Source organism: Apium graveolens, chromosome 3 (genome assembly GCF_009905375.1).
Source record: "Apium graveolens cultivar Ventura chromosome 3, ASM990537v1, whole genome shotgun sequence".
Classification (NCBI taxonomy): domain Eukaryota; kingdom Viridiplantae; phylum Streptophyta; class Magnoliopsida; order Apiales; family Apiaceae; genus Apium; species Apium graveolens.
This window is the reverse complement of record NC_133649.1, coordinates 230,988,732-230,998,500: the sequence shown is the minus strand read 5'-3', so window position 1 is coordinate 230,998,500 and position 9,769 is coordinate 230,988,732.

Sequence of the window (9,769 nt, the reverse complement as noted above, 5' to 3'; positions counted from 1 at the left end):
CGATTAAAGATATATTCTAGCAAATCTCCACCATGACTTAAATCCTCTCACAAAAAATAGATGTACCAGATGCACCATAAATGTGACACCCTCAAACTCGGGGTTAGGAATGAGGACCCATAACACCAATAAACTAATATAGCAACAGAAATAAAAAAATAAACCTCGAAACTACTAGGATCTAAACAGGATAAAGTATGAGACAAGATTACAACTATCAACCAGAATATTATTATTATTATAACCCTTATTATAAATAAAACCAAATTATTTGATTCCGACTTAGAATCGAAAGATAACCCAAAATTATCTGATTCGGCTACTACACTTCCCACCAACTATCGACGATTCGTCACACAACATCTACCTGATCTGGAACCTGAAATCTGACGGTACGATAGAGACCGCCAGGAACGCTCTTGCGAGCAGTGTGCCTAAGTTTGGCCATCTTCTTGCTTAACTGCAATGCTTAGATTAACACAAATATATGAGCAAAAAGGCTAAACAAGTAACTTAATTAAACAATTCTACATATCAAAAATAACATAGGCATTATATTTCCATTAAACTAGGTGGTATCATTCTATTAATATCTAGTAAAGGGTTTCAAAAGAGGGTTTCAAGGCTTTAAAGATTCAAGTTTATAAAATCAATATTTCTCAAGATCAAACAATAGGGTTCTCAAAGAGTTTTTCACAACTTTAGAGAAGATCGTTCCAAGGTAAGAGTATCAAATATCAAAGTAGAGTGACAGGGTTCTCGAATAATTTTTTTCTCAACTTCAAAGAAGATTCAGTTCAAAACATTCAATTTAAAATCAAAGTAATGCATATCGTTCGTTGCAAAATTTATAAATCTTTCACTTTTATACTTTAACAACAAATAACCCTTGATTGGAATATCCATCTTTTAAATAAAATACGGGTGATCAGCTTGTACTAACCTTCATCCAGTCATAAAGGTACCTATGGAATTATTTCAACCTATATATTGGACTAGGCCCGCTAGCCTCTTACGTGACTGAACTACTCCCACTAGCCTCTTATATCTCTATACGATCTTTAGGAATTCATTTGGAAAATGTTTATACTGGAAGGAACAAAAGTTTTAACTAATTCATTTTAACGTTACCAATACATGAAATCATTTGGACTCATTCAAGTCAAAAGTCATTTTTAGGTTCAATTTGAGAATTATTGGGTAATGAATACAACACAGGGGGGTGAATATGTTTTAAACAATTTTAATGGCTTTTTAAAGTTTTAGAACATGAACACAATTATCTTTCAAAAGTCACTTAATTTTATATTAAAATCAAGCTAGTGTTTGCTACAAATTTATGGGTTCTTAGGATGTTAAGAACTCAATTTCTCTCTTGAGAGTTACAAGAAATTTCAGATCTATTTATTAAACCTTACAAAACAAGGCATCCAGTGTTTAATTTATAGAACAATAAATACTGGTTTTTACACAGCATGCAACAACATGTACTAAACCCTACTTTTGGATAACTAAATCTTTCTATTTATGGCTTGGTGTATCTTTTCTAATCTTGGCCTTTGATCTTGTACTCTTCAAGCTGCTTTTGTAGACTTTTCAAATCAATGATTGATTTGTTTGTTGATTGATAATCTTGGTTATTAAACTGATATGCATTCTGTACTTGAGTTTTACTTCGAGATCTCCAGTTAGTCATATAGAGAACTCGACATTTTGATAAGTATAATGACGTATCAAGATCTCTAATAACTCTATAGTTGATTGACTTATCAAAGTCTCTGAGTTCTCTATAAGAGAATTTGGCTTGTCGAGATCTCTCATCTTCATGTCTTCACTTTGGCTTATAGATATCTCTAAGTTCTCTAGTGACAAATTGACTTATCGATATCTCAGTGTTCTCTAGTGAAGAAATGACTTATCGATATCTCCAATCTTCATGTATTTAATTTGTCTTGTCGATATCTCTGAGTTCTCTAGTAGCTTTTCTTGACTTCTCGAAGTCATTCTGGAGTTCTCGAATGAATTCTCTATAACACTTAATCTGTGACTTGTAGACTTCTTGACTTAGAATGTTTTTCACAAAACAGATTTATTCAACTCCAAGCTTCTTCACACTTTCTCTGAGGCATGATCTTCATGATCTTCTTCCAGAGCTTATTCTTAGGCTTGAGACTGTATACAGAAAAATACTCCAGTCTAGTCTATTTACATTTTTACAGAATTAAGTGTTACAATGCAAAATACAAACTTAGATTATCATACAACTTACTTAGGGTTGTCAATTTGACCTAGTCTTGTTGTAGTACAGGCATGTCTTGCACAACAATCTCTCCCATTTTGTGAGAAGATTGCTTATCACAAATTTCTGCATGTTAACAAGAATAACCCCAAGTTATAATGGAAAATTAGACTTATACATACAAATTGACACAAATACAATATTTATACATTAGGTGATTTCTTGAGTTTAACAAATAAATACATCAGACAAATGTCTCATCTCATGTTTCTTCTCTAATGAGGTCCTTCAAATTTATAAGTATTTCCAGTTCCTCAATGATTGGTGTTCCTCTTAAAGCTACCACAAGTTTGAGTTTGTCATGTATTGAATAGTTACTCAGTAAATCAATCCTAAATCTTGAGAATCTGCCAGCTTTGACATTTAAAAATTTCCCCTCTTTGGTAACCCTGCTCATCCCTTTTGCCTTGAGATCTTCAGATCTTTAAATGTATATTTCTATTTCCTCGGCATACTTTCTCTTCCTCTCCTCATATTCAACCTTGTTTCTTGCTCTTTTTTCTTCTTTTTCTATCAACCATTCAGCTAAAATAGATCTCCATGCCCTGGTTGCAGTATCCTTATCCTTTAGTAAGCTTATCACTCACTTGATTTTTGTGGGTGAAAAGGTGTCCATTAAGTCACTGCCAAGAAATGTAAAGGACCCATCCTGATAGTAGATTCTTACTTCCCTAAGTGTTACAACCCAGACTCTGACCATTTTCTCAGCTAGTTGTTGAAAGTAGTCTTCATCTGAGATGCACCATTTTAGAGATAGAAAATCACTTTGATTATAGCAATTCCAGGTGGCCCTCTCTGTGACTTGAATTTTCTTAGGGTTTCTCCCAAAAGACTTGTAGTGAATTTTGGTTGATGGCTTAGCAGAAGGTAGGTTTAAGATTTTCTTGAGAAATGTTTGATTTGAGGTGACAGGTATTTCTAGAAAGGTGTTAGCAGTTTGTTTGTACAAAAATTTAGGCTTTGAGGTAGGAGGTGATTCAGTGTATGAGTTTGTGGCTTTGAAAGTTGAGCTTGGTTGGTTTAGATTTTTAGGGTTTGTTATGGTTCTGAGTCATCTTGCTTTTTCTTCCTCCTTCTTTCATCCCCTTTCTTCTTTTCATCTTCCTTTTTCTCATCCTTCTTCTTATCCTTGCTGCCAGTTCCTTTTAAAGATTGACTTGGATTTGAGCCAAAAGGCTTTTGCTCATCATGCATCTGGTCATCATCATCCCTGTTATCTTTTAAGTTGAACTGAGTGGATGACAACATGGTGTCAGCATTTACCGGATACCTTTCAAGAATTATGACCTTTTTGACCTTCATCTTCAAGTTTCTTGACCTTTTTGTATTTTAAATCAGATTGAATATGTAACACCCTAGATCCGGGGTTGGGAATCCGGGTCATCACGGTCTTTCTTTCCATAAATATCACTTAACTTAATTAAAAATAAATAACCTCATGCTGTGACCCCACAATAACACACACCACAACACGTTATAGTCTCAAAGATGAAATTGAAATAAGTACAAGTCCTTGAATCCATAAATTAAAAGTTATTACAACCCAAAATGATGACTTAATAAGTTTACAATTAGTTGTCATTATCCAACACAAGTTATAATTATACATAATTGATTCCCAAAAATAGAATGCCTGGCCTACAGATAGATCTACCTCTACAGCTATGGCAGCTATGATATCAACGGGAAGACGCGGGACGCTTCCCACACTCTTGTACTGGGTCTGCTTGAGTCTGGCCATCCATCCTAACTGTTGTTGTGTGATGAAGAAATGAAGCAAGAGTATACAGCTCACAAGATAATATATAGTTGAATCAATAATGCAAGTATCTAAATAGATAACTTACTGGAAATCTTTATCAAGTGTAAGATAATTACTTACTGGATATAAGCTTAGAGGAATATGAAGTTATCAAATACTTCACTAGACTGATATCATTTTAGAAAACTACTTGAACTACCACTGTTCAAAGTATAATAAGTTTTCAAAGGTTCATCACATAGATGGGACTACAACATAAGACTTGAATAGATTCAATCTTTGAAATATTATTTGAATGAAATGAAGTTACGAGATACTTTATTAAGTTCCGATATATATATACCTATATAAATCTCTCATATATTCCCTGAAAACCTCTTTCATGAAAAGTATAAACAGAGTTGTAATATCCAATAAATTTGGAAAGAAGAAAATTTTGGCATAAACCCGATATCTTGCTGATCAGGAAAAGATACCAATAAGTAACCTTTTCAACTAGTAGATGGATGAATCCCCCATCGGCCATCACCCTGGCCGCATTAGGACCTTGTGCTGGACCGCCACCCGGCCTCTTACGCGTTGATGGACTGCCACCCAGCCACTTACTCTTTAATAGACCGTACCCCGGCCTGTCGCTTATGCCGACTCAATTAGATGGACTTACTTCCCGAATATTGGGCAAGTAATCAAACTCTTTTATCAAGTTAGCAACTTCGTTGCTCCAAAAATACACCATTGAGCCGGATCCCTTTGGTTTTGAACGAGTATTTAAATTCCCTTCGAAAGGAAGATCTGAAATATGAAAATGAGTTTTGGGATCCGCTCTAACTTTTAAAATCATTTTGAAGACTCGAAAACATTTTTGAAAGCATTTGGAATAAGGATGATTTGATAGAATAAATCAATTCCAAGATAATCAAAGAATATCTGAATATTATGCTATAAATAATATTCCAATAACGAATAGCTTTTATCAAAGCAAATGAAGTAAAAGTTTTGAAAATAACTTTCTGAAAATATTTAAGGTAAGAATGATTGACGATATTAATCGTTTCTCGAATACTTGGCGAATAACGAAACACTATTCTTTAAGAAAATAAAGATTATTATTTAATAAATTAAACGGAGTCAATAGTCCTCGACTGTATATTCAAACTAATATTCACTTATAATTTAAAACTATTGAATAAACATTATTCGATTAATAGTTTTGAAAACTATATATATATAATATACTCGGGAACATCGACTCCCGGTTTAGAAAAATGTTCACCTTCTGGTCCCCTATACTAAGGGTATACGCAACTACTGCTTATCTCTAGCATAGGTATTATGCAGTTTATAAGCATTTGAATTGATAATAGAATATCAAGATTACGAAACAGGCATGCATATATATCATATCAACATGCTCCAATATATCGCAAGATTTGCTAATAACAATCATGAACTTATCACAAGATAATGCATATACATATACACATCACAACAACAGTTAAACGGGTAGAAAACTTGCGGAGCTACTGGGGGTGGTAAAAGGCCTGGGGCGAGTCTGGTAACCTTCCTTGGTGAGTAGAAGTAACTAAGAAGCTTGAAATAGCCCTTAAAAGTCCTTACCAAAGCTAGATCTTACAAAATAACAAAGTTTGGATCTTGAGTTTTGAATTTTTCCTTCTTCTTGAAATAAAGGGGCCGAGAGCTTGCTCTTGGAAAAGCAAGTCAACTTCTATTTTTTTTGTGTTATGATATTTTGATTGGTTGCTTCCCTTTTTGGCTTGGCAAATTTTTAGATTTTACCATGGTAACTTTTACTTGGCTAATAATCATTATACAAAACCATCTTACTTGTCATGCTTATGTCATCATGATTGTGTCATCTTTTAACACATGTCTTCTCCTTGTGGTATGATGACATCATCATCCACTAACCTCTTTGATTATCCCTTAATTACTTGGCTAATGACCGCTTATCTGTTATACGGTTCGCTTAACTTTCGTTCTCGTTTGTCGTTTGAGGGATCATACCCGGGATCTTATTACTTGGGTTCCCCTAAACCTTTCTCAATATTTTATATTCCTTTTATGATCTTCTCTTATAATCCTTGAATTAAAATCCTTTTAATCATGTTACCTTATACTCAATTCTTTCGGTATTTGGTGGATTTTCGGGAAAAATCAAAGTGTTCGAATTTGGATTATGACGATCTTTACATATACTCATATACTTTATGGAGTACTAATAAGATCTCAGAATATCAATAACAGAACTCCTACAGAGTGTGGCATGAAAAATTTCCTTAATCAGCAAAATCACTATTCATAAGGATTACAAAAAGTCCAAAATTTTTGGGGTTAGTACTAATAGGTCCTGAATTATCGTAGAAGGGGGGGGGGGTTGAATACGATAATCACTAAATTAAAAATCCTTTAGAATCTTTAGCGGATATAGATTTAATGCTCGGTTAGTGGTTTCGTGTTCTTGAGGTGAATAGTGTTTGGGACGATAAAAACAAGGAACACAAGATATTCGGGGAAATATATACTCGTATATAAATCCTCGAGGGTGTTGCTACACTCCGGTAAATAAATTAACCGGCTACAATCTAAGAACAACAAAGTTCCTAGCTTCTACAAAGATTTACAAATAAAATTCTATACAATGATCTAGCTTTTGTTTGTACTAGGATTTAATTACCAGGTAACGATTATAATGCCCCTATGAATATACAAAAATTAAATCGGGCATTATAACGTTACTCCGACGAGAAGTTAAACAAATATTCAAGAAGCTTGAACTTCTATGTAAATCATTGCTGCCATTTTCACTTCTCTTTTGGGAGAGAAGATGAACATAAATGAATCCCCAAAAAAATGAATGGTTGAATCTCTTCTGCTGCAAAGTGTAGACTTTATCCAATAAAATGTGTGGCTGAGGAGATAAGACTCTGTGGCGATCAAGTAAGCACAGGAGGGAGTAGATATGCTCTGTGGTGACTTAGTTTACTACTAGTACATTAACAAAACACAAGCAAACTTAATTAACTTGTGTGGCGACCAGGTAGTGTATTAACCAAAACAAAAACTAACATGTACACGTTTTCATTTCTTTGTTTATTCTTTTATTTTATTTTTCCTTTTTTGTTTTTCCTTTTTTTGTTTCCTTTTTCTTTTTGTTTTTGTTTTGTTTTTGTTTTTCTTTTCTTTCTTTCTTTTTTTCTTTTTTTTTCTTTTTTTTTCTTTTCTTTTAGTTTAAATTGTAGTTAAATTTATTTATAAAATTAACTTAAATATAACTTATATAAATAAACTAATTTAGATTTATAAAATAAACTTATTTTAAAGTTTATAAAATAAATTATTTTAAGTTTATTAAATAAATTATATTAAATTCCATTAAATAAATTTATTTAATTTAACAATTAAACTTTGAGCTATGCCAGTCCCCTGAGCTGTTTAGCTGTACACCCCGCGCACATCTTCTCGTACTTTAACAGATAAAAGTTCAATCCAAGTACGTTCCTCAACTTAACAATTCTTCTAAAAATAATACTCAGATTCCTTTCACGAGTTGTTAATGCCTAGTGCAACTGGTCTGGTTCACAGACGACTAACCCCGATTGAGGTCTTTGTATTATAACCTTGATTATATTGTTAAGCTTGCCTCAACTTTATTGCTTCAAACACTGACTGTCAATAAACAACTGTACTTTTATTGGAATCCTTTTTAGTACTTTAGACAACATCTTCATTAACCTCTGTCTATACCTTGTCTTCAATTCTTTAGATTCCTATGCTTCGAACACTGTCTATCTTCAATCAATGCCAATACACTGAAATCTTCCGGTAACACTTGTATACTGAATCTTCAACATTTATGAAACCCTGAAAGTATTTAACCTTTATTCTTCACTGAGGCATGATCATATTAATGAACTTTTTTCAGTGACCTGTAAACAGACTTCAGGTATTTTTCTAATCTCTAATTCTTTGTATTTGCGTTGTCTTCATTCATCCTGATTTCTTGTGTAGACGTAGTATTATTAACCTGTCATGTTCTAGTGTGGTTATCGTGTTGAGTTATCATGTAATTGTTCATACAGCTACGCAGTCTCACCAATAATCTCCCCCTATTTGATTGTTAAACCTAACAAACAAATTAAATAGAAAGGATAACTCAACTAGCAACTAGAAAAGTTAATGTACGAGGACTTGTAAATAATGCTAGTGGTTTTCTGGATCAAATATTGCATTTCTATATTTCTTGAGTAATTGAAATGAAAGATGCTTGTTCCTCTAGCACTGAACTGATCTTCATGTAGTTTCATCTTCATTTTCATGGCTCTTCAAATCTCTGCCAGATAATACTTCTCAGTCTTGAAGTAAATATCAGCAGCTTCTTTTGTACAACCACATTTCCTGTTGAGAAAAGCATATCTCTCTTGCTTCTCCCCCTATGAGAATCAACTGCTTAAAGGATATCACCTTTGTTTACCAAGTCTCCCGTACAATAGGATCCGCAGATCAAAACCAATGGAACTCCCCTTTTGTAAAACAGCTTCTCCCCTTATGAAGAATAGTGATGAACCAAACCACTTCTTCTGATCACTAGGAAATCACCATGTGTTTACCACCTCTCCCCGTACAATAGGATCCTTAGTTACAAACAACAATGGTGTGATGTAGTGTACTTGTTCTTTACCTTTTTCCTCCTCCCTGCTATTTCTCCCCCTTAGTTGAGGAATCCTCCAAACTATTATATAAGCTTTTATCTCCCCCTTAGAGAAGGAATGTATGTTGTTGTCTGAAGGAGTTCTTTTATTTTACTTGGTTGAAAAAGAAATAACAAGTCAGAGTCTGATCAACCATGTCCCGTTAAATGCTGTAAGAATGACTTCACTGTTGATCATTATGTTCACCAATCTTCCCAATTCCTTATACCTCCCAAATGTGAGATCATCAATTGTTACCAATTGTTAGCTCCCAACTTGTTAGTTCTCGAAGTATTCTAATCCAATTTTTAAATGTTAGGTCCCTAAGAGTTAGGTTCCAATCATAAATAGATTTGAGACCCGAAGTATCAAGAACCATGTTTAGGGAATGGGATATGGTGTTTCTCTTTCTTCCTCACTGTGAGTGTGTGATTCTGTTTCGTGTACCTCACAAGTGTTTCACTCTTCTCTCCACTCGTGTTTACACTCATTCTCACAAGTGTATCACGCCTCTCATAGCTCCAAAATCCAGCTGTACCTGCAAGGAAAATCACCTTAGCCATCCTTAAGGAGGTCACAGGTGGTCGAATGGGAGTTCGCAAATCCCCATCCTTGTTAGACTCGTCAGATGATTCTGAGTCATAATCTACAAGTTGCTAGTTTCCCTTTGAGGGTTCCAGATTTGAACTCTGGGAAGGTAAACAATGATCCAAGGAATTTAGCATAAAGATCAAAGTTCTCTTATAATGTCTGTGAAGACATTTCCTTGTGACTCATCAGGTAAATCTGAATCATTGTTAACAAGTTGCCGATATGCACCTATGTCAGATCCACTATCCGCAGATGCATCCAGGGGATTTAAGCCTGGGAGGTAGACACTGACCACTGACATATGACTACTGGATCAGTATCCTCTCCTAACACATGTAAAGGTAATTGGTCCATTAAAGAACCTTGAACAATCGGATCTAACCTTAAAATGGTCGAAACTCTTGTTTC